At 42.7% G+C, this 26,364-nt stretch overlaps 1 protein-coding gene across 6 annotated transcripts in view; it reads left to right on the top strand.

Annotated features, from left to right (window-relative positions):
• The window catches only part of ATXN1 (ataxin 1), a 403,695-nt gene that overhangs the window by 167,220 nt on the left and 210,111 nt on the right, over positions 1-26,364 (top strand). The window contains exon 1 of one of the 6 annotated variants that reach the window (XM_040353761.1): positions 14,146-14,246. The exons of the other annotated variants lie outside the window; for them this stretch is intronic. The gene's annotated coding sequence lies outside the window, so the exon portion shown is untranslated. Of the gene's footprint in view, positions 1-14,145; positions 14,247-26,364 lie in introns of those variants that run through there. 6 annotated transcript variants of the gene reach the window in all.

The following is a 26,364-nucleotide window of genomic DNA, read 5'->3' as shown; positions in this document are numbered from 1 at the left end:
CGTTTACGTAAGACATACGCCGACGTAAAGTTACCCCTCATAAAGCAGTCATGTTAGGTATGGACGTCGGAAACGTATGAACAGCGTCGTATTTTACGTCGTTTGCGTAAGTTGTCCGTGAATGGGGCTGGACGTAAGTTACGTTCACGTCGACTAGGCATTGAGCGGGCGTAATTTAATTTAAAAAATTTGACGTGATACTGAGCATGCGTGCGCATGCGCCGTTCGAAAAAAGCGTAATTTACGCGGGGTCATGATTAGTTTATATAAAACACGCCCCCCTGTTACTCATTTGATTTAGGCGCGCTTACGCCGGCACATTTACGCTACGCGGACGTAACTTTGGACGCAAGTGCTTTGTGAATACAGCACTTGCCTCTCTAAGTTGCGGAGGCGTAGCGTAACTACGATACGCTATGCCCGTTTACATTTATGCCGCCCTACGAGAATCTGGGCCACAGTGTCCTTCTTCCCGGATTCCGTGCTCGCTGGCTACCCAGCATGCACCTGCCGATCTTGCGCATGTGCAGTGCGGTTCAATTTTGGTCAGCTTGATATGGCACAGCCATGCCAAGCTGACCAAGATTTTCCATCAACGCCAATGTTAAATGTTATGGGAGCAGTGCCTTGAAAGGCTGACCAAGATTTTTTATAGACGCCAATGTTAAATGTTACTGGAGCCGTGCTATGCCAAGCTGACCACGAATTTCCATAGACGCCAATGTTAAATGTTACTGGAGCCGTGCCATGCAAAGCTGACCACGAATTTCCATGCCAAGCTGACCAAGATCTCCTAGGAGCCAATGCAAAACTGAAAAATTACGTATTGTGACACGGCCCCTAAAGGAGGAAATTAAATTAGATATAGGCATAAATAAGGTAAGTGAACAGCAAAAAATTAAATAAATTGCCAATTCATTTTAAGGATTCACATTAGTGCTGCATGGTGAGGAGTGAAAAATGTGTGTGGAACGATTTAAGATAGAAAGCCTTCTGTGTGCAGTAGCCCCCTCCGGCCCCCCTAATACTTACCTGAGTAAAATGATACCCAACATGTCACGCTTAAAAATTGCGCCCGCTCGTGGCATGACGTCAAACTTTTACCCTTAAAAATCTCGATAGGCGACGTTTAAAAAAGTCTATAGGTTGCATTTTTTGAGTTACAGAGTAGGTCTAGGGCTAGAATTATTGCTCTCCATCTAACGATCGCGGCGATACCTCACTTGTGTGGTTTGACCACCGTTTTCATATGCGGGCGCTACTCGCGTATGCGTTCGCTTCTGTGCGCAAGCTCGTCGGGACGGGGCGCTTTAAAAAAATGTTTTTTTGTTTTCTTATTTATTTTTATTTAGTTAATAATATTTTACACTGAAATAAAAAAAAAAAAAATATCACTTTTATTCCTATTACAAGGAATGTAAACATCCCTTGTAATAGAAAAAAGCATGACAGGTCCTCTTAAATATGAGATCTGGGGTCAAAAAGACCTCAGATCTCATATTTAGACTAAAATGCAAAAAAAAAAAAAAAAAAATTGAAACTAATTTTTTCAAATGACAAAAAAAAAATGTTGCTTTAAGACGCTGGGCGGGACTGACGTTTTGATGTCACTTCCGCCCAGCAGAGCTATGGGGACGGGTGAAGGAAATTTTTCCTTCACTCGCAACTCCAGTCAGCTGCCGAACAGTCCCGATCGCCTCCGCCGCTACCGACGGCTCCGGTAAGGTAAGGGGGGCCCTCTCCCGCCACCGATAACGGCGATCTCGCGGCGAATCCGCCGCGGAGACCGCCGTTATCATGTACACCACCGCCCACTGAAAATATGGATACCTCGGTTTTGGCAGCAGCTGCTGCCGTTATCGAGATATCCATCTTTAAAAACAGGACGTCTTTTGGACATGGGGCGGTGGTCAAGAGGTTAAGGCCTATCCATAGATTTTCAATTATGATGAGGTCAGGAGATTGTGAAGGCCATGGCAAAACCTTCAGTTTACGCCTCTTGATGTAATCCCCTGTGGATTTTGAGGTGTGTTTAGGATCATTATCCATTTGTAGAAGCCATCCTCTCTTTAACTTCAGCTTTTTCACAGATGGCATCAAGTTACCATCCAAAATTTGCTGAAATTGTATTGAATCCATTTTTCCTTCTACTCGTGAAATGTTCCCTGTGCCACTGGCTGCAATACAACCCCAAAGCATGAACGATCCACCCCCGTGCTTAACAATTGGACAGAGGTTATTTTCATTAAATTCTGTGCCCTTTCTTCACCAAACGTACCTTTGCTCATTCCGGCCAAAAAGTTCTATTTTAACCTCATCGGTCCACAGAACTTGTTTCCAAAATGCATCAGGCTTGTCTATATGTTCATTTACAAAGTTCCAACGCTGATTTTTGTGGTGAGGACGTAGAATAGGTTTTCTTCTGATGACTCTTCCATGAAGACCATATTTGTACAAGTATCTCTTTATAGTGGAATAGTGTACCACAACTCCAGTGTCTGCCAGATCTTTCTGGAGGGATCGTGCAGTCAAACGTGGGTTTTGAATTGCTTTTCTCACAATCGTGCGAGCTGTTCTGTCTGATATTTTTCTTGGTCTTCCAGATCTTGCTTTAACTTCCACTGTTCGTGATGACTGCCATTTCTTAATTACATTCCGAACAGAGGATGTTGACATCTGAAAACGCTTTGCTATCTTCTTATAGCCTTTTCCAGTTTTGTGAGCGTCAACTATTTTCAGTTTCAGCTTTCTAGACATCTGCTTAGAAGAACCCATGGTGCTGATTGTTGGGGCAAGGTCAGATGAGTCTGGGCATTTAAAACCTTTGAGATTGACATCACCTGGTCTTCCCAGACGATGATTGAGAACAATCCATGACACTGGCAGGTCTCAGCTTTGCAAAGGGGGCAGTGCATGCTATAAATTCTGCAGGGTGCCCAAGCTTTTGCAGACGCCATTTTTTTGTTTTCTGTAATTTTGAAAGTGTAAATGATGGAAATAAAATCTATCTTTTTTTGACATATTATAAGAATTTCTAATCTGTAATTTGATGCCTTTTGGAGATTTTTCCATCTTTCCTTGGCTTTGTTATGCACATTAATACAAATTTTTACCTGGGGTGCCCAAACTTTCGATCCCCCCTGTATGCATGCATTTCATCCTAAATCATTTACTAATTGCTCTTGCTGTCCAGTACTATGCAGCAACACTGTACTGGAAATTGTATGCTCCCAAGCCCTATAGCTTTCACACATGGTTCACACTCCCTACAGTTGAGACCCTATGGTCTACTTCTGATGTATAGCAGTTACCAAGATATGAAGTATAAGCATGATTCAACTGGAACAGTGAGTGAACTTCTCGCCAAATTCCATGACAGCTTACACATTTTACGCAAAGCGTTTAAGAAAAAAAACTGAATAACAATTTCTTGTCATTTACTTGCACTGAATGAAAATGATAATAGTGTAGATCTTGTTGCCGATTTCCGCTGTCTTGTATGTCAATTGTTGCTGCTACACTGCATTTCTCTTGCTGTCTCTCTATAAAGCAAACCGATTCTTTCTACTGTTAGCTAGTACAAAAGAAGCAATAGAGCACAAGATTGACCTCAGATAAGCTAAGAAGAGTAAGGAATTGTTATTTCACACACAACTTTGATGCTGCGGAGCTGGGGCATTCATGCTTGAAAGTCTAGAATAAAAAGAATAGAAAGATGTTAAGTAATTATTGTCTAGTGGTTGTCAATTCGGTATTTGTATTATTTTGTCGGCTTGGGGAGTTTCTTACATACTGACAGCATACAGATCATCAGGTATACTCATTGTAAGTTTTATAAAATTAGTGGGCGAATGGAAAGAAAGACTGTTACTTCCTACCTACCCCCCCCCCCCCCATAGTCAGTACTGCTGACTCATAGTGTGACCTAAATAATTATTCTAATTGTCTACCTTTGCATGACCTAAATTGACATTCAAATGAAAGGGTTGTAAACAATGCATGCTGCGAGGCCACAGTGGTTCCTGTGTCATGGTTAACAGGATGAATAGTAGTGTGTGCGTAAAAGTATGTGTATATCTAATATCACTGGCAGGCAGCTCGTCATTTTATAACTAGCGAAATAGGTGTACATGAGATTCGCAAATTCACTACTAGTGCATCACGCAGGCAGATTTTTATCATTCAGTCCTAACAAGCAAGAGACCAAATTATAACCCATCTCAGTGAGGGTACTGTAATATTTAAGACTATATTATTATTATTATTATTATTATTATACAGGATTTATAATGCCAACAGTTTGCACAGCGCTTTTTAAAATGTAGAGGGGGGACATTACAATTACAATGCAGTAGGTATAGGAGGGCCCTGCTGATGGAGCTTATAGTCTAAAGCAGGAGTCTCAAACTAACGGCCCTCCAGCGGTTGCAAAACTACAAGTCCCATCATGCTTGTAACTGTCAGCCTTGCAATGCCTCATGGGACTTGTAGGTTCGCAACGGCTAGAGGGCCACCAGTTTGAGACCCCTGGTCTAAAGTGAGGGGGAGGTGGTACAAAAGGTAATTGCTGCGGGAGTGATCTGATGGAGGTATGTTGTGGTTAATATATAGAATTTTATACGGTGGGGTGGTGGAAGCCAGTAAAGGGATTGGCAGAGAGGAGCAGCAGGCATGGATCGGTTAGTAAGGTGTATTAGTCTAGCAACAGCATTCATAATAGACTGAAAGGGGGATAGCCTATGTAAAGGTAGACCAGTGAGAAGAGAGTTGCAGTAGTCAAGGCGGGAAATAATCAAGGAGTGAATAAGTTGTTTTGTGGTGTCGTTAGTCAGAAAGGGGCGAATTCTGAAAATGTTGCAGAGGTTAAGGCGGCAAGATTTAGCCAGTGATTGGATGTGTGGGATGAAGGAGAGCTCAGTGTCCAGGATTACACCCTGCACCTTGATGGGTGTGGCGGGACCAATGACCAAGGCATACCCAGGGATTAAACTGAAAGCAGTGTTTAGGCTGGGTTCACACTAGTGCAAATTCGATACAGGTTTCACCGCATTCAATTTGCATGTCAGGTAGGGTGCCCACGTGTCCTGGATTGCCTGGGACTGTCCCGCAATTGACATGTCTGTCCTGGGTCCCAGGCAACTTCATTCCGGGACAATACAATGTCCCGGAATGAAATGGAGGACACAGCCACCCCATACTAACTGATAACTACATTTCCGGAACTGGTTGCTAGGGCCAGTGCTGCCTGGCATCTTGCAACCAGTGACAATTTACTCTCAGACAGTGAGACTGGGAGCGAGGCCTGCGCCTAGTGCAGCACTGCTGTCCCCACCCACCTCGGCACCTCCTCCTTCTCTGGCATCCAGCGGCAAGCAGCAGGGACTGGTGTGATCTTCACTCTCCAGATAGTGATGCCACTCCTTTCCTTCTACGCACATGGCTCATGCAGAGGGAGTGGCAGAAGCACTGCATCTGGTGGCACGCTATGGGTGGCAAGGGCACTGCATCTGGTGGCAAGTGGCACAATCACCTGAAAAATAACCCGCTGCCAAATTCCCCATCAACCCCCGAGACTACACCCCCTCATCTTTTTTGGGGAAGGTGAGAGAGGGGGTGTGTCCCTGAATGGCAGTTTGTAAATGTGGTCACCCTAATGTCAGGTGACTGTGACCGGCTCCCAATGGAGCCGGTCACAGTCTGCAAAGCAGTTGCAGAGAAGTCCTGTGTGTCTTCTTGTCCGTTTCAGGTCCGAATGGAGCCAAAAATTCGGGCCTGATTCGTCGCTGAAACTGAGAACCGGATTGCATGGGACCCCTGCTATGAGCCGATCCGCACAGCAGTGTGAACCCTGCCTTAAAGGACAACTTCACTTTTATTGAAGGTGTCTTTTAACATTTCTGCTGCTTACCCACTTAGTACAGCTCAGGTAATACATACTTACCTTCACCCTTGCTCTTGAAATCTGTGTGGCCTGCCTTTCATTGTGAACCCTTTGTAGCGAAAACTTCCCAACAATGTCTGCTCATGTGCACTGTTCATTCTATACGTTCCTAAGGCTGCTTCGTATTTATGGTGGCCCCAGCCATTCAGAGTACAGACCAAACCATAGATGTTTTTGGTGCAGTAAACATCTATGCAGTGGGAATTCAGGTAAAAGGTGATGAGAAATTTTAAAGGACAACTTTACTAAAAGTGAAGTTGTCCTTTACCTTGGTGTTATATTAGATTTTATGGGGCAGATCCTCAAAGAAATTACGCCGGTGTATCTATTGATACGCCACGTAATTTCAAATTTTGCGCGTCGTATCTTTGTTTTGGTATCCACCAAACAAGATACGACGGCATCTGTGTTAGATCTGACAGGCGTACGCCTTAGTACGCCGTCGGATCTAAGATGCAATTTTCCGGCGGCCGCTGGGTGGTGTTTACGTCGTAATCCGCGGCGAGTATGCAAATTAGCTATTTCCGACGATCCACGAACGTACGAGAGGCCGTCGCATTCTTTTACGTCGTTTCTGTTCAGCTTTTTCCGGCGTATAGTTAAAGCTGCTATCTGGTGGCGCAGTCAATGTTAAGTATGGCCGTCGTTCCCGCATATAATTTTAAAAAAATTTCTTCCTTCGTTTGCGTAAGTCGTCCGTGAATGGGGCTGGACGCCATTTACGTTCACGCCGAAAACAATGACGTCCTTGCGACGTCATTTGGAGCAATGCACCCTGGGAGTTTTGACGGACGAGGCATGCGCAATTCGTTCGGCGCGGGACGCGCTTCATTTAAATGAAACACACCCCCTACTCGCCGCATTTGAATTCCGCACCCTTACGCCGAGAGAGATACACTACGCCGCCGTAACTTACGGCGCAAATTCTTTCTGGATTCAAACCAAAGCCAGGTAAGTTACGGCGGCGTAGCGTATCTCAGATACGCTGCGCCGGTGCAGATCTTTGTTATTCTGCCCCTATGTAACTATGTTTGCGCACTAGCAATTGCAAAAGCGTGAAAATAAGTGTTTTATTTGAAGAAGAGCTACAGTTTGCTACTTGGACTCCAACAAGGATAACTCCTTTTGTCCTCCAAGGCCTTTTGTCACAAAGATTAGTAAACTTAATTGTTTTTTTAAATCAAATTTATTTTGTTGAATCTTACACATCATATTTTATTTTCTTAGTCTCTTCCACTTAGCATTAATAAAAGACAATCTGCTATATTCAAATAGGAGACAAACTGCTGGGGAAATCAGTGAACTAATCACATAAGCAAGAAAGATAATTTTGACGAAATAAATTAACTGACTATTGCAACAATTCTACATATTAAATCAACAAAAGTGGACTTTAATTTATTTGTGCTATAAGTGAATGGTATGTGTGTGTATCATATTTTACCAGGATTTATATATTTCACAAATAGAATTGGTAACTTCAGTTTTTATCATGAATAGTGAAAAAAGAAAGTAAAAATGACAAAAAAAATGTTAAGTAAGAGTTTCAGTGTAGATATTATCACTTGGCCCGTGTAGAAATCCCCATTACTAAGATGGGTATTTCTAGAAAATACGAACAGTTGCATCACTTTTGTATTTTGTGTTAAGCATCTTTTTTACAACTTCCTCTAACACTAACAGCTTTTCGATCTCAAATGGAAATCATGAACTAGAGAAGAAAGTTAAAATGTTAGTATTAGAAGCTGATTTCCAGTAAAAAATGAACAATGTACATTGAACATCAGCAAATGCATTGTATTGCATAAGAAGCTCCGTTTTATAACTAGCTATACTTTTAAAAGTCAATTGGTCATCCATTTGAGTTACCGCACTTTACAATTGCTGTGTGTTATTAAAGCTGAAGTTTAAGTGTGTTTTTTATTGCATAGTTAGAATAATCCATCTCGCACCAATGTAAGTATGTATTTCTCATACCTAATTGATCCCTATGTAATCTGAAAATCACTGTAGTAATTGCTACTAATAGAGTAATAGCAGTGATAGTCGGAATCCAGCGCCAAGGCACTGCACTTCTGCACCTGGGTCCTGTCATTGACCGGGACTGGATGATTAGAGGTTGGCAGGTTGCTATTGCTGAGTTGTTACCATCTCACTTTTTCCCTGTCTCAGAATAAGTATGCAAGTAAACACTTTTAACTTTACTCATATCTTCACGATTGGTATATTTTTTTTCAGGTCACCGACTCAAAATATTGAAGTCTAAGTGACAGCCAGCCATTTAGCATTTTCAGGAGGAGGAGCAGTCACAGTCCCCTGTATTTCTTTTTACTTTAAAGCGGCGGTCCGCCCACCACTGCAAAAATTAAAAAGCCAGCAGCTGCACATACTGCAGCTGCTAACTTTTAATAATCGGATACTTACCTGTCCTGGAGTCCAGCAATGTTGGCATCTCAGCTGATGTTTCCATCAGCTGTCTGGGGTATGCCGCCTCCATTGCGAGTAAGGGAATCTGGTAGTGAAGCCTTATGGCTCTACACCCTTCAGTGCTCACTGGAGTGCTGAGTTGTAAAGGGGGAGGAAGCTGCTGGCTCACTCTCGGAGACGCTCACTTAGAGACTAAGCTAGCTGCCTGTCCTAGTGTCTGGGTGGCTCCTGACATTCAGCCCAGGTTCACACTGGGTACGATTTCCTTCGATTTGAGATGCGATTTCACATGTGAAATCGCATCTCAAATCGGCGGCATTTGCTGGCAATTGTCGGCAATGACACTGTCCTAATCGGTGCGACGCCGCATCTGCGGCGCTGCACCGATTTCAAAAAGTAGTTCCTGTACTACTTTTTGCGATTTCGGGCTGTGATTTACATTGACATCTGTGCAGAAACCTGCACAGATGTCTCTTAAATCGCGGCCGAAATCGGGACTACCGGTGGGAGTGAAATCGTGCGAGTTCAGCTGAACTCGCACGGCTTCACTCCCGCAGCCCAGTGTGAACCAGGGCTAAAGGTGGGATTGATCCAGAGCTTGGACTGGCAGAGTGGTGTCAACTGACAGCGGACCTTAGCCCACTGTCCGCCAAAAATGGGTCACAGGAGTGCAGAACTAAGTGCACAGGAGAAATAGGGCCAAAATAGCTTTGGCCCTACATATTTAAAGGGACATACTGCCACAAAAGTGTGGATAGAGCTTTATTAGAATTCCACCCACAGTGTTTTAGCAAACTTGATGTCTATAGTAAGAGTTTAAACATACTTTAGAAGTAGAATACTGCTGAGATATGGTGTTAATAAACCATGGCTGCAAATACGCAGATGAGGCCTTGTCCAGAGTTTGTTCCTTAAGTAATGCGTAACCAATTATAATTATGAAAAGTTAGACTCAGTTACATAAACCACAGAGTAGTTCAGAAATGCTTTATTAACATATTACATGTGCTTAGCTTTTCCTCTGTTCAGAAGAATGCAGAAGCTGTATGATAAATGTTTTCCTGTATTGTTATCTTTAGTGTATGCGGTATGCCATTAGGAAGTAGGCAGCAGCTAAGAGCCCCCATTAATTTTGCTTTATGTGCTTTTATTCATGAATAGTGTGGTTTTACTCTTGTAATATCTTAATTCTTCATGGTGTTTTTAACCTTCCTTTCACGTAGAATGTGCTTTTTCAGAGCCAAGACGTGTCTTCAGAACAGTGAATGTGAAGGCCAGACCTGTTTTATTAGTATTTTTGCAGGCTCCCTGTCTGCTGTAGTAATTGATCATCACAGTGTTACGGTTAGAAGAAAAAACTCTGCTTCTAAGTCTTGTGTCTACACACATCTGTTAGTAAAGATGCCAGTTAAATGGAGCTCAACCTTGTACAAAGAGTCCGGCCACACTTCAATGCATTTCATCCAAAATGGTGCTTAGCTGTAGATTTCTACAACTCACCCCTGTTTTGGGTGAAATATGCGGAGGATCTGGGTAGACCTTCTGTGTCTTTGGCCTGGAACAATAAAATGATTTTCAGCTAATGTCATCAGAGTTTGACTCTTTGTGCAGTGTTGGCGCTTATTTGTTTATTTGTTTAGTTGTGGGCTTGCACCATACCATTTAATCCCCTTCTTAGACCATCTAAAAACAAGTATATTTAGCTGTAATTTTTCTTTAGAAGCTCTTTCACATGGGCGATTCGCTAGGCTGATAGGCAGTGCTCCAGTCGGGGGACTTCAAACAAACCAACTTGACCCCTCCCCCGCGGGTTGTACTCACATGGTTCGGGCTCTCAATTGGTGCATATGCAGAGCACTGAGAGATTGCTCTGGGCAGCCATTTCCTGAGTCCCGGATCATCCTGTACACCCCTCCCCCTGCCTAGCCAATGAAATTGCTTCTCCTCTCAGCCAATCATGCTCTTCCTGCTCTTCCTGCTTCCTGATTGGCTGGGAAGAGAAGGAGGAAGACAATAGCTAATATTAATTCACTACTGTCACACAACTGGGTGGGCTCGGGGCACAGTAGTCTCTTCCCCGATCCCACCCTCTTTTGAAGCCAATAAGAGCCTCAAAAGAGGAAAAAAACATAAGAATCTATCCGTCCAGCACCCTGCATGTAGATTAAGGGCGGGCGCATGGGTTAAGAGGGCAGTGCCCCTGCACCCCATATGTAGCTGCCGCCACTGGTTTACACCTGCCTAACTCAAGGTCCGATCAGGCCAGCTAAAAAAAATGGAGGAGTACTGGAAGGACAACAGAGTCTGTTTACTCCTAGCCACCCATAGAGCCGTGCAGGGTCTGTCTGTGTCTGCTCTACATAACCTGACCGAGCATGGACCTATCATCTGCCCGCTATGCTCCAATCAACAGGGGATCAGCTCACAGATCCCCTATTGATCAGAATGGAAGGTGTCCATGTGAAAATGCCCCAGGGTGTCCAATAGCTTTAAGGGCATCTCTACTATCAATAAGTAGTGACCAAATGCCTTTCACTCCCATGGCTTCCCCATTTTGAGCTTATGGAGTAAAGGACACATATACACAGTATGCCAGTGGAGCCACGAGGCCTACATACGTTGTGGCTTTTAAAAGGAGATCTCTAACTAAGATATCAGTAAGGGGTGTGCTTAAAGGAACACTAAAGGTTCGTTTTTCATTCAATAAATTGATAGCTGTAAGCTAGAGCATTTAAATATTCCTTACCTCGCTTTTTCTTTTAAGCTCCAAAATATAGTAATCCAGGTTTTAAATTGCCATTTCCTGTGTCTCCTCTTCTTGCTTTCCACCAGCATCTGAGCCGTTTTGCATGGTGGAAAGCAGAACATGCAGAACGTGCTCGCCCCCTCCCTTTGACTACAGCCCTGCTTGAAGTCTCTCATTCACAGGCAAGGAGGCAGGACATACGTGGGCGTCTCTAGGACGCTGTAGCCCCACCTCCCTTGCATTAATTTTCCTTTGCAGAAGTCTTTACAACCCCGCCTTCACTCCGCCCCCATAGCTCGGTATGAAAGTGAAACTGATCTTTGAAATTGGTCATTGATTTATATTTAATGAATTAGCATAGAATAACTTTACCATTCTCTCTATAAATAACTAGGCTTTGTCAGCTGACGAAGGCGGGAATGTGTGTGGGGGGAGAAATTAATGGGTAAAGGCAGGAGTGCGGGAAGGGGTGTATACTGGGGGTGGTAGAGGCGGAGTGTGGCTGTTATTGTACAGAAGAACTTTGCTCGTTCTCGTCCGCCGTTTTGAAAAAAAAAAAAAGGTTCTGCGCATGCGCAACGCCGCTAAGCCTAATGGGAACTGTAGTTCCCATTAGGCAGTGACGTTTCAAGAATGCACGTGCACTGCAAACAAGGAAGTAAGTTATAATGATGAGTCTGGAGTGACGGAGGTATAGATTCAGCACGATTTTAAGAGCAATATTTTTAATGACAATCACTACATTTTAATTTATCAACTACTTACAGACTTTCATTTAAAAGGAAAAAAATTGTCTTTACAACCCCTTTAAGTTGGCATGGTTGAACAGGGACAGTTTAGAATTTGTTTACATTTTTTAATGATACAGTGATTATTTTAGTCAGTGTTTTCTCTTTTTTTGGTATTCTGATTGACATTACTTTCTAATAGAATGTGATACACTCAGATCTTGAGGGGTGACAAAAATGTTATTTTAAACAACTGTTTTTGAGATCTAAGCTAAAAATCAGTAAACTATACACCACACTATAGCAATAGCCTAGAGATAAGCAAAATGATCAATTACACGATCAAAGAAATTTGCGGAAAAAATATGTATTTTTAATTATAGGTGTGTTTTTGTTTTTTAGGGTAGTTTAGTTTACCTCAGCAAATGTGTTTCTTTTTCTTTTTTGTGTATTTGATTATTGTTCGTATACTGTTGCCTTTAATTTTTTAATTTACTTGTTTAACTTTTTTGTTTAATTTCTTTTTGTGAAAAAACACAATATAATGAGGCTATTGAGGTTTAATTTTGGCACAATAACAGATCTAAGATAGTTAAGAGGGTTTTGTAACCATCTTGAGCAAATTAAAGCCAATTAACATCAACCAAAAATCACCTAATGCTGCGTACACACGATCGGTTTGTCTGAGGAAAACGGTCCGATCGTGTGTGGGCCCCATAGTTTTTTTTCCCATCGGTGAAAAAACTTAGAACCTGTTTTAAAATTACCTGATGGTCAAAAAAACGATATAAAAAAACGATCGCCTGTGGGCAAGTCCGTCGGTTAAAAATCTACGCATGCTCAGAATCAAGACGACGCATGCTCGGAACCATTGAACTTCATTTTTCTCAGCACGTCGTAGTGTTTTACGTCACCACGTTCTGACACAAACGGATTTTTAATTGATGGTGTGTAGGCAAGACTGATGAAAGTCAGCTTCATCGGATATCTGATGAAAAAATCCATTGGTCCGTTTTCATCGGATTAACCGATCGTGTGTACAGGGCATTACCCTTAACCTCAATATCAGATTTTCTCAAAATGGTGAAATTTCAATGATAAAATTGCATTAGGCCTCGTACACACGACAGAAACTTGCTGAGTTTTTTTTTTGCCGAGGAAACCGGTCGTGTGTACATTTTTCGACGAGGAAACTGTCGAGGAGCTTGTCGAGCCAAAAAGAGAGCATGTTCTCTTTTTCCTCAACGGGAATGGAGAAAATTGGCTCGCTGAGTTCCTCGACAGCCTAACAAAGAACTCGACGAGCAAAACAATGTGTTTCGTCCGTCGAGTTCCTTGGTCGTGTGTACGAGGCTTCACAGATCTAAGCAATCTACAGAAAGCAAAGTTAAGCCGCATACACACGATCAGTCCATTCGATGAGAACGGTCTGATGGACCATTTCATCGGTTAACCGATGAAGCTGACTGATGGTCCATCGCGCCTACACACCATCGGTTAAAAAAACGATCTTGTCAGAACGTGGTGACGTAAAACACAACGACGTGCTGAAAAAAATGAAGTTCAATGCTTCCAAGCATGCGTCGACTTAATTCTGAGAATGCGTGGATTTTTAACCGATGGTTGTGCCTACTAATGAACGGTTTTGACCTATCGGTTAGGAATCCATCGGTAAAATTTAAAGCAAGTTGGCTTTTTTTTAACCGATGGTTAAATAACATATGGGGCCCACACACGATCGGTTTTGACCGATGAAAACGGTCCATCAGACCGTTGCCCTCTGTTTAACCTATCGTGTGTACGAGGCCTAACTGTATTTTCTTGCAAAAAAATAAATATTTATTTGTTTTCTACAGTTCGTACTCTTATGGGAAAGGTCTACAATTTCTACTGTTGATAAAATATACATTACCTTCATACAATGAATGTCTTAAACAATATCACCCTTCTGAGCAAAGATATAGTAACCAATACGTTTATCTGAGAAAATATTACATCCCTTTGTCTTTCTTTCTTTTTTTCTCTCATTTTTCTTTCTTTCTCTTTCTTTTTCTCTTTATTTCTTTCTTTCCTTCTTTCTTTCCTTTTTTCTCTTTCTCTCTTTTCTTTCTCTCTCTCTCTCTCTCTCTCTCTCTCTCTCTCTCATTCTCCCTCTTTCTCCCTCTTTCTTTATCTCTTTCTTTCTTGTTCGTTGGTTCTCTCTTTCTCTCTCTCTCTCTCTTTTTATTTATTTATCGCTCCATTTTTTCTTTCTCCCTCTCTCTGTTTCTCTCTCTCCCTTTCTTTCTTTTTCTTTCTTCCTCTCTCTTTCTTTCTTGAACATACTTTAACACCTTTAACAGGTGGGCGTAAGGAAATGTGCATTACCAGAATGATCTTCGTGTTTTTGGTGTATGTAGATAAGGTAGGGGAAGTCCCATTTATAGAGTGTTAACATATCCCTACTGTTAGGCTGCAGCTAGTTGCATCTGCTTTGGTGGAAAAAAAAAATTTCTGATATTTTATAATTTGCCGGTAGTAATGGCTGATTGTATATAATATAACAAGTATTTGGTCAATGGCTCTAGGCCATGCTTGTATCAACTGGAAAATAGCTACACTTATTTTAAATTGTTCTTTTGTGTTTTGTTGTCATGTATTTCCTCATCTCCTGTATAACAGATGCACAGTTAAGACTTAAGATTAATCTGTGTTTATTTTCCATACCCTGGTTCCTTCTTACCTCCTTCATCAGCGGTCTAATTACATTTTTTTAAAAAAACGTTATTTGTTTTTCAATTTTTTTTATTGAAGATGTTTGTTATATTGTTTAAAGTACAAATAGGTACAGTTAAATGTCAAGCAATGGGTGTCATATGAAATAATAACAAAACCAACTCATTCTAGTCATACAACATCTAAGCAGTATTAAAGTGGTAGTCCTCAACCCATTGCGTCCTAAGGGTTGGGATGATATTGTGCAATATGTATAGAGAACAGTGGTTAGCGTCATCCATGTGTTGTGAATAGTTCTCACAAAGTATATTACAGATCTGCAATGCATATACTGTTCTTGAAAAGCTATAAAAACAGATTATATAAAAACCTAGCAAAATTCCCAGAACCAAACAAGTAAACATCATGCTTCCATACATGGGCCAAGCTAGAAAGGGTTCTAAAGTCTGAACCAAAGCATTCATAGGAAATTAGTATGGAAACTGAAAGAGAGAAGAAAAAGAAAGTAATATGAGGAAAGGGAGAAGAAGGAAGAGAACAGATATGAAGCTGATCCTAACGTAGACCTGACTTCCGCTCCCTGGTCACCCCTACCCACTAAGGAGATTGGAGGTATCTAATCCATGGGTTTGAGAAATTTCAAACCAAAATTGTTTGTCCCAGAGGCTAATTTTGCATTAATCATAATCCAAGATATTTTATGTTTGACCAGCGTAAGGTTAATCACAAGAGATTTCCATGCTTGTGCTTTGGTGATTTTGGCTGCTAAAAAGATGAAGAAGGTGTGGGTTCTGAGATGTCTGGGTATCTTGCTCGACAAGCTAGAAAATAATGCTGTTTTGAAATTTTTGGGGACATTTAACCCAGTAAAGCAGAATAAATATCCTGGTCCAGAACCATTTGACCTTCAGGCAGGACCACCAAACATGTAGCATATTACCCTCCTGCCCGCATCCTCCGAAACATAGGGGCGAGGCGTCGGGGTAGATCTTAGCAACCGTAGTGGGACAAGGTACCAATGGGACAATACTTTGTTGTTCCCCTCCACTAGGGAAATATTGAGGATTCTCCTGTGCACCATGATCGATCATTGGGACCACATGTCCTCCTCTATAGCCTCACCCAGGTCTGAGTCCCAAGCTAATTGGTAAGAAAGTTTAGAGTCTTGGTTCACTTAGGCCCCGTACACACGACCGAGTTTCTCGGCAGAATTCAGCCAGAAACTCGATGGGAGCTGAATTCTGCCGAGAAACCCAGCCGTGTGTACACTTTCGGCCGAGGAAGCCGGCGAGTTCCTCGTCGAGCCAAATAGAGAACATGTTCTCTATTTCCTCGTTGTTCAATGAGGAAAGTTGGCTCGCCGAGATCCTCGGCGGCTTCACACAGAACTCGACTAGCAAAACGATGAGTTTTGCCCGTCGAGTTCCTCGGACGTGTGTACGGGGCCTGAAGAGTGTGCAAATCCGAGATGCTTCCACATGCCCTTGAGCCATGGAAACACCTATTTTTTCGTAGAAGGTCCTGGTAGAGATATAAAACCTTTTGATTTTCATCACATACCCGGTGTCATTGCGCATGGAACATGAAGATGTAGCATTGTCTGCGCTTGCTGGGCAACAAATGACAATAATAAATCTACAGAATTATTACATATCTTATTACATAAAACATATGGAGCTGATTGGAAGATTTGCCAGGCTTTTAAAGAATAAGTACATGTTCAGTGAAAGCACATTTATCTTGTTGGCCCTTTAAGATGATATAAGTGATCCTACCCCCCTCTCCTGGGATGCATACTTACCACAGTGCGACGGGAATCGTTTACATCCTGCGCCGAAAGTCTTCCTAGCTGCATCTGGGCAGTAGAGCCCCGTATTCTACAGGAACCGTTTTCCTGTGTCTTCTGGTCAAAGACAGAGGTAGATGGGCTCCATATGCTTCTAAACAAGTCACAAAACTTGGTAATTTAAGCTAAGCACACAATGGAAAAAAAAAAAAAAGCAATAAACAGAGGTTACATTCTGTAAAATAAACACATGTCATAATGCTCCAGTAAAACTCCAGCTTTGTTCTGCCCTCTCCACCTCTAGAATCTCACAAGTGGTCTATTAATCTGCTGGGCGGCCTTACTGCCCAAAGGGGAGGAAGAGGAGGCATGTGATCATTATTTAAAGCTGAAGTGTTTTTTTGTTTGGGGGGGGGGGGGGGGATATAGCATCAAACACATTACAGCAGCAAACATTGTGAACAGACCCCAAAGCTCATACTGAACCCTTACCATATATAATTATATAACAAAAATAAAGGAAAATCTTTTTTTTTTTTAAATACATCAATACAGAAACCACTGCTGTTTTTTTGCAAAGTAGATTGTTTTTACAGTAGTGGCTCATTCAAACACATTAGGTATGTGTAATGGTGTGTATCCCATTACATGCAGGGGGTTGCTTCTGATAAACTGTGCTGTTTCCTCCACAGCCATGTCATACAGTGCGGAGTGGCACTCTACCAATGCTCTAAGGTTAACTTTTCTCACTGCTACTGAGAAAAGTCCCTCGCCCACCCCTTCTGTCCTCTCTACCATTCATAGTGCTTGTATTACTACTCTCACACCATGCATTGCATTCAGTGAATGGTGTGCTGGTGATCCTGTCATTCAACTGCTCTTCCTACATTCACAGAATATGATGCATCGTGAGAGAATAGTAGTATACGTTTTTTGAATGGTCAGAAGAGGATGGGCAAGTGGTGCAAATTTTCAGACTAGCAGAGGTGCCAGAAGACTGCTGCTCAAGGTCGTATCTGGTGGCTATGCAAGGAAGATTTTTTACCAGAAGCAGCTGCAAGCAGGTTTTAGGATATAGTATTACGCATAATTAATATGCTTGTTGCTGTAAACCCCTGAAATAAAAAATAAAATTAAAAAATTAAAACTCAATTCAAGCTTGAACAAGCAAGGGAAGGATATAACTTTAGCTGCCAATATCTCTGGATCTACTGATCATTTTAATGTGGTTTATAGTCATTTTAACCTTATAATTTTTTTTCATCATATGCACAGTATGAAGCCCAGGTTTGTGACAGTTTTACTTTAAAGTATTACTTTAAAATACCACAATATCAAGGAAGACATTGCATTACATTGTTCGTAATCTTGCATGTTATTACCTTATTTTTCCTGTATGAAATGGTGCAATATCGGTGTGTCCTCACTTCCCCTTTTTTGAATGGCATCCTTGACAAGTTAATGTAATGCTGACGTCACCTCACAGTGAACAAGTTGAGAAATGAGCTGTTTCACCTTCCATTTCATTTTAATATTAGCTGAAGCAAAGCTGATAAGTTACCATTGTGTAAAGCTGAACTCTAGCTACTTGAGTGTCAGGTGATAGTTTCAAAAGGTGCTATAATTACATTTGTTTTTCCCCCATGTCATTTAAAAATGTTGCTTGGCAGTGGCGGCTGGTGCTCAAAATTTTTGGGGGGGCGCAAACAAACGAAAAAAAACCCCCATGAATTGCAGCCTCACTGTGCCCATGAATTGCCTCCACTGTGCCCATCAAACACAGCCACTGTGCCATAAAATTGTCGCCACTGTGCCATAAAATTGTTGCCACTGTGCCATGCCATCAATCGCAGCCACTGTGCCATCAATTGTCGCCACTGTGCCATACCATCAAACGCAGCCACTGTGCCATCAATTGTTGCCACTGTGCCCATCAATTGTCGCCACTGTGCATTGCCATCCATTGTCGCCACTGTGCCATGCCATTGTCGCCACTGTGCCTATCAATTGTCGCCACTGTGCCATGCCATTGTCACCACTGTGCCCATCAATTGTCGACACTGTGCCATGCCAAATGCAGCCACTGTGCCATCAATTGTCGCCACTGTGCCATGCCAAATGCAGCCACTGTGCCCATTAATTGTCGCCACTGCGCTATGCCATTGTCGCCACTGTGCCCATCAATTGTCACCACTGTGGCATGCCAAACGCAGCCACTGTGCCATGCCATAGTCGCCACTGTGCCCATCAATTGCCGACAGTTTGCCCCTAAAATGCCGCCAGATTGCAGCCCCCTCCCCCCCCCCCGTCTGGCACTTACCTTTCTCGGTCAGCCCGCCCTAGATGTCGCTTCAGCCAATCAGAACCGGTGAACCTGATTGGCTGAGATGCCTGTCAGTCCTAACCAGGGAACGCACACCCCGTGCGTCCCCTGGTTAACTATTTGGAAGCATATTACAGCCCTCAGGCTGTAATTGGAAAACCCTGGCTGGCTCTGATAGACACTTCCAAAGCCAACCAGCTGCCGTTATTCAGATGGCCGGCGCTCACCAGGGGGACAGCCATCTGAATAGTGGGCAGTGGCGACAATACATAGAATCATGCAATGCATGAATCTATGTATTTTTTTTCAGTGGCAGTAGAGGAGCGAGAGGGGGCGGCGCTCCTGCGCCCTCTATGGACGCACTGCCACTGTTGCTTGGTCTTAGTGGATCTGCCAGTTCCTGCCAGGGGTTATTGCTGGCTGGAACAACTGTAGTCTATCAGTTGTGCAGAAGCTTAAAGCAGAACTTAACTCTAGCTGAGCACCACAAACTGAACATTTAATTTATTCCTGTTTAATATTTAAAGGAAAATCACCCATCTACCCATAACTCTATGTTTTCAGAAATCACTTTGAAAAATGCCCCCTTAGGATTTCTAACCTTGGCCACCTTGAGTAAGGACAGATATTTCATTTAGCATTTACTTCCTGGAATCCATCTGCCCTTTGCTCAGCTGAAAAAACCCCTTCCCCAGATGATTTTTTTTCCCATGAAGGATAGGATGTATGACATCATTTTGGCCTAGGCCAAAAACCAGGAAGCAACTGAAGAAATGTAAAAAAAAGGTTAAGGCAAGAAAATGTAACATTTCTTTAATATACCTTCCTATTTACTAAGTCTAGCAGCATAAGGAATACAAATTGTTTAAATGATTGTAAGGGAAAAAATAAATAAAAAAAGTCTATACTTCCCGTCCCCGAACCTCCTCTTTTCACGTCCCCTGCTGGCTCTCCTGGCTCCTCCCATCTTTCCTGTGCCCCCAGGGGAAGACGCTTCCCATGGGGGTACTAATGCATGCTTGCTCCCGAGCCCCTCTGCTGCATTCATTGACACAGTGTGACTCGGCCAGCCCCCCACACCCTCATCACTGGAGTTGATTGCAGGAGTGGGAGTCAATGGCTCCCACTGTTATCAATCTGCCCAATGAGGAGGGAGACAGTGGTGAGAGGCGCTGCTCTCATGCACATTGCTGGATCAGATCAGGCTCAGGTAAGTATAAGGGGGGCTGGGAGGGATCCTGCACCAGAGAAAGTTTTTTTTACCTTATTGCATAGAATGCATTAAGGTAAAAAATCTTGAGGCTTTAGAACCACTTTAATGTTGATTCTTGTTTTTAAGTGAACTTATTTTTTAAAGATGACCTGTCTCTCCACCTTAATCAAGGGTTTCAATGGAAAATAAAAAGGTAATAAGTGAATTATTAAAAGATTATAGATAAAAAAAACATCTCCCCAATAATTCCCAAGTTCTAACAAATAGGTTGCATTACCACATTGGTAAGCACGTACACAGAGGTCATTTGAATTTTTCCCATTGCAGACCCTTAAAAAAGGTTGCATAGTTTTCATTTATGTATGTGAAAACTCAACTTGATCTTAACTCAGTTCAAAAGGTATATAAAAAAAACTTTCTTAAATTAAAAAGGAAACTTTAATGCCCTGTACACACGAGCGGAATTTCTGATGGCATAAAATCCGAAGGAAATTTTCCGTCGGAATTCCGTTCAAGCTGTCTTGCATATACACTGTCAGATCAAATTCCGACCGCCCAAAACGCGGTGACGTAAAACACTATGAGGAGCCAAGAAAAATTAAGTTCAATGCTTCCGAGCATGCATCGACTTAATTCTGAGCATGCATGTTTTTTTCTTTTTTTGGGTAACAAGCTTTGTGGGTTGCAGTATGCTATGCGATTTATCGCCTCATAATCGCTGCAAAACATTTTAGGTGCCATTGAAAATGAATGGCACCTGAACAAGCATTTTGCAACTGCAGCGCAATTTGAGATTGTGGGCAGAATCGCTGTGATTCTGCCCGAGATCCAGGGCTGTCTTTAATATTGATTGGACCCTGGGCAAAAATTGTCTTGGGGGCCCCCCCATGCAATTTCACTCTCCACCTACTCTGAGACATACAATTAAAATCAGCAATACTTAAAATCAGATCAGGCAGCGATTGCGATTGGTTGCCAGAGGTTACAGGATATGATTACCACTTACTGACTGGTTGCTAGAGGTTACAGCACACATTACGGCTCGCAGATTAGTTGCTAGAGGTTATAGCACATGATTTCTGCTTGTTGATTGGTTGCCAGAGGTTGCGGTACATCATCTCTTCACTGCAGAGGGGCATGATATATATATGAATGCCGCCGTTATTTACATATCAATGCCACAGTCCGCCGCTATTTACATATGAATGCTCCTGTTATTTGCATATGAATATCAGTTATTTACATGTAAACACGGGGTCTGCAGGTGAGTCCTCTGTACACAATAATAAGGAAGAGCTGGGCAGCATTAGTAGCAGCACTTTACACTGAGATATCGGGGACACAGCACAGAACTAAAACTTCAAGGGACAAGGGAATTTCAAACTGGGATAGTTGGCAAGTATGAGGAAGCTACTTTGGGCCCCACAACAATGACAGGGCCCAGGGCAGCTTCCCCTTTTTCCCTGCCTTAAAGATGGCACTGCCGAGATCTAAAAACACCAAATGTCAATGGAGCCTAAGGCCTCGTACACACAACACGCGCACGTACACGCGCGGCCCTGGAAGGTCAATGCTTCCACGCATGCGTCGAATCACTTCGACGCATGCGAGGGCTTTCGGCCGAGCGGACATGTACGGTGAGTCTGTACAGACGACCGAACATGTCCGACGGACAGGCTTCCAGCGGACATGTTTCTTAGCATGCTAAGAAATTTTTGTCTGCTGGAAAACGGTCGGCTGGACAAATAGGCCTTACACACGACCGAACATGTCCGCTGAAACTGGTCCGCGGACCAGTTTCAGTGGACATGTTCGGTCGTGTGTACGGGGCCTTAGAGGAGGCTCAGAGCCATAGAAGGTACCTTTGAGTTAAGAATACATACTTAAATATAATATATATTTTTTAAAACAGAGTTTAGTGTCATTTTAAGTTCAGAGAAAGACAAGAAAGTAGCTTTTTCAGAAGTAGGTCAGAATCCCAGAATTTCTCTCAGCACGGCCTTCATTTAACATCTGTCTGCAGATGTTCTACATGAAAGGGGCTTTTGCCTAAAAAGTGAAGCTACTTCGACATTTTGCTGTGTTTCTAAGCCATTGAGATTTAATTTTAAAGTAACATGCATAAACACCCCAAATACCATTACCCAGAATGCCTGGCTGTTTTGTGGTGAGGTAGGTGTGGGAGACCTGCCTAGTAAGTGAGTGTTGTTCATCAACATGAAGGTTGCAGTACATGAGTCAGATCACTGATGGTGGTTTACATCAAACGCAATATGGCTGCACTGTACTAGAATCGCATTACCTCTTTCTACTATCTGTTCATCCTACACTCAACCATAAGCAGCTTTCTGGTCTCTTTTATGAAGTTTGTACTTTTAAAGGGCATGTCTCATTAGGTGAAGTGAAATTCTTCTCCATCTACCTCCTAGCTTCATCTCCTCCTAGTGTAAAGGAGTAAGGTGTAAAATGTTCTCTGTCCCTTTGCTGTATGCTGAAAAACGTGCTGTAAATAAGGGTTCACTCACATTGGCTAACCATGCCCATACAGGGTTCACCCCCTTGCTCTGGTTTGTTTATGTAGTGTGCTAAACTGTGCCTGGGACTGGTTAAGCTTATCATGCCCGGGACAACTTGGAATCGGTGGTCCTGGGCATGGTGCATTTGTGGTCTGGAACATTTCACTGGCCGTGCCTGGGCACAGAAATAATCATATAAGAATGACTTGGGAACATTGGCCCAGATTCACAGCAGAGATACGACGGAGTATCTCAGATACTCCGTCGTATCTCTCAGAGTATCTATGCGACTGATTCATAGAATCAGTTACGCATAGATAGCCCTTAGATCCGACAGGTGTAATTGTTTTACACTGTCGGATCTTAGGATGCAATACTGCGGCCGCCGCTGGGTGGAGTTTGCGTCGTATTCCAGCGTCGGGTATGCAAATGAGGTTTTACGGCGATCCACAACGGTTTTTCGCGTCCGGTATGTCGTCGCTAGTCTAGTTTCCCGTCGCAATTTTAGTCGTCGTTTTACCTGCCCTAACTTTACACAGCCCACGTATGTGCTGTATAAAGTATGGCCGTCGTTCCCGCGTCAAAATTTAAAAATTTTTGTTTCTTGCGTAAGACGTCCGGGAATACGAAAGTACGCTACGCACGTCGCCGTTCGAAAAAATGACGTCACTTCGCGCAAAGCACGGCGGGAATTTCAAAACGGAGCATGCGCAGTAGGTCCGGCGCGGGAGCGCGCCTAATTTAAATGGCACACGCCCCTTTGAATTACGCGGGCTTACGCCAGAGGCCGCCGGCATAAGTTTTCATGCAAGTGCTTGGTGAATCAGGCACTTGCGATGAAAACTTGCGGCGGTGTAACGTATCTACGATACGTTACGCCGCCGCAGTTCTATGTGAATCTGGGCCATTTACTTTAAAGCACAATGTAAGTGTGGGGAGGAGGGGACAATCCAACTTGGACTTAGTTTAGTTACATAGTAGGTGAGGTTGAAAAAATACACAAGTCCATCAAGTCCAACCTATGTGTATTATTATATGTCAGTATTACATTGTATATCCCTGTATGTTGCGGTCATTCAGGTGCTTATCTAATAGTTTCTTGAAACCATCGATGCTCCCCGCTGAGACCACGGCCTGTGGAAGGGAATTCCACATCCTTGCCACTCTTACAGTAAAGAACCCTTAACCCTTTAACAACGGATGAGTCATCAGCTGTTAGCGGGGTTCCCAGCAAAGAGAACAGTGAGCAGCTCAGTAACAAGAGCAAATTTTACTCCAAATCTCCTGAGACGAAAGGCAACAGAGCCCTAAGCCTCATACAGGCGGTTGGAGTTTCCGTCGGGAATCGTGTGATAACAGGCTGTTGGTGGAAAAACGATGTTTGTATGTTCCATCGGACAATTGTTGTCGGATTTTCCACGGACAAATGTTGGATAGTATGCTTTAAAATTTTCCGCCAACAACGGTCTGTTGTCGGATTTTCCGTATACAAATGTTGGATGGCAGGCTTTAAAAATTTCTGCCAACAACGGTCTGTTGTCGGATTTTCCGCGGACAAATGTTGGATGGTATGCTTTAAAATTTTCCGCCAACAACGGTCTGTTGTCAGATTTTCCGTATACAAATGTTGGATGGCATGCTTTAAAATTTTCCGCCAACAACGGTCTGTTGTCGGATTTTCCGATCTGTCGAACAAAAGTCCAAAGCACAAACACGCATGCTCGGAAGCAATGCTCACCAAACACAACATTAGCAGAAGGTGTCCAAAGGGTGGTGCTAAAGAGATGAAAGACTATGTCGTTTCGTGTTTGTTGGCCGACGAGTGTGTGGCGTTTGCATGCAAGACAAGTTCACGGCCAGCGCCCTTCAGACAAAAGTCCTACGTGTTGGCCGCGGAAAATCTGATCGTGTGTATAAGGCTTAAGATTTTACACTGCGCATATACAGCTATAAGGCTGGATGCACAAGAGTGCCTAGGCACGCTAACATACCAGGAAGCACCCTGACACTTTCCAGGAAGAATTTTAGACAAATTACATTTCTTTATGGTACTAAAATAAGTATTTCTAAATTTTCCATAGACAATAATGTCGTCACTTTTTGAGTTGAACTTTAAGGAGAATAGAACATACAAAGTGCGGCATGCTGCCTATAATGGCATGTCCTGGCTTGATTTTTTATTTGTTTTCTTTCATAATCTTACTGCATAGGTGTGAACAAATGTTGTGCAATCTGCACACTTCACAAAATGCCTGCAGTGGTTGGAATTCTAAATATGGCCCTCCCTGTCACCTACACATAACAGCACATTACTTTTGTAATTTAGCTTGTGATACCTGTCTATATTAATCATCACGCAAGTGAATGAATTTGCTATAATCAAGTAAAATATAAATATGTATGAGATCTGATGGGGTGTAAGCAGCCCTGATGGATGATTTACCAAAGTAGAGACTCTTCTGTTCTAATACAAATTCACTTTGCAAAGTGAATGCTCCGTAATGTTAGTAAATATAAAGAAGCAATGTTCACTACAGTCACCTAATCATGTACAAAAAACATTACTTTATATGATTGTGAATTCAAAGTAAAAACAACTTCACTCATCCAAATCTGGTCATACTTCTCCCGTGGGTAACTGGAGTGCACTTGCTCCTGTGAGCCTGAATCAGCCTAAAGTCTGCTGTCGGCTGATTTCACAGACCTGCTTCAGACTCTGGAGGGATCCCGAGAATAATGTCAGGATCCACCCAGATGCCTTTCAGGCAGCTGGTTCCTGTTCTCAGCGCAGTGCTGAGAGCCTGAGCCAGGCACTTATGCCCCCTCCCCAATCTGGCACTCCTGTGAGAGCTAAAGGGGCAGAACAGAGAGCGGTGACTGACTCACTAAACCCACTTGGTGCATAGTGCAAGTGTGCTGCTCATTACTTTGCAACTAAACCCACTTGGTGCATAGTGCAAGTGTGCTGCTCATTACTTTGCAACTAAACCCACTTGGTGCATAGTGCAAGTGTGCTGCTCATTACTTTGCAGCTAGATAGAGCAGGCAGGCTAGTCAGTTAAATTTACAGTGTGTAGAGGATATATATACATCCCAGGAGTTGTACATATATTTATACACTGTATAGTTTAGTTAGATTAGTTCTTCCTAATCTGTCAGGCAGTTGATTGTGCTAGCTGCAGTGTTCTCACGTGTTGTATTGGCCGTGTGCTCAGTGCACCTAAACCCACTTGCTGTATACTGCAAGTTTGCTCATTACTTTGCAACTAAACCCACTTGGTGCATAGTGCAAGTGTGCTCATTACTTTGCAACTAAATACACTTGGTGCATAGTGCAAGTGTGCTCATTACTTTGCAACTAAACCCACTTGGTGCATAGTGCAAGTGTGCTGCTCATTACTTTGCAACTAAACCCACTTGGTGCATAGTGCAAGTGTGCTCATTACTTTGCACCTAAACACACTTCGTGTATAGTGAAAGTGTGCTAATTAATTTGCACCTAAACCCACTACGTGTATAGTGCAAGTGTGCTAATTACTTTGCACCTAAACCCACCTCAGCCCCAGAAAATTTGGCTGCTCAATGACCAAGCCATTTCTTGTGATAATGCACTGTATCGATTTAACTGAAATTGCGGCACTGTACCCAAACAAAATTGATGTCCTTCTTTTCCCCACAAATAGAGTTTTCTTTTGGTGGTATTTGATCACCTCTGAGGTTTTTTTAGTTTTTTTGTGCGCCATAAACAAAAGAAGAGCGACAATTTTGAAAAAAATAAAACACAATATGCTTTACTTTTTGCTATAATAAATCTCCCACATTTAAAAATAACTAAATATTTTTCCTCAGTTTAGGCCGATATGTATTCTTCTACATATTTTTGGTAAAAAAAAATCACAATAAGCGTCTATTGATTGGTTTGTGCAAAGGTGTTATAGCGTCTACAAAATAGGGGATAGATTTATGGCA

This window comes from Rana temporaria, chromosome 5 (assembly GCF_905171775.1).
Source record: "Rana temporaria chromosome 5, aRanTem1.1, whole genome shotgun sequence".
NCBI classification, from domain to species: Eukaryota; Metazoa; Chordata; class Amphibia; order Anura; family Ranidae; genus Rana; species Rana temporaria.
The sequence above is the reverse complement of the archived record's forward strand: the minus strand, read 5'-3'. Positions and strand labels throughout refer to the sequence as shown.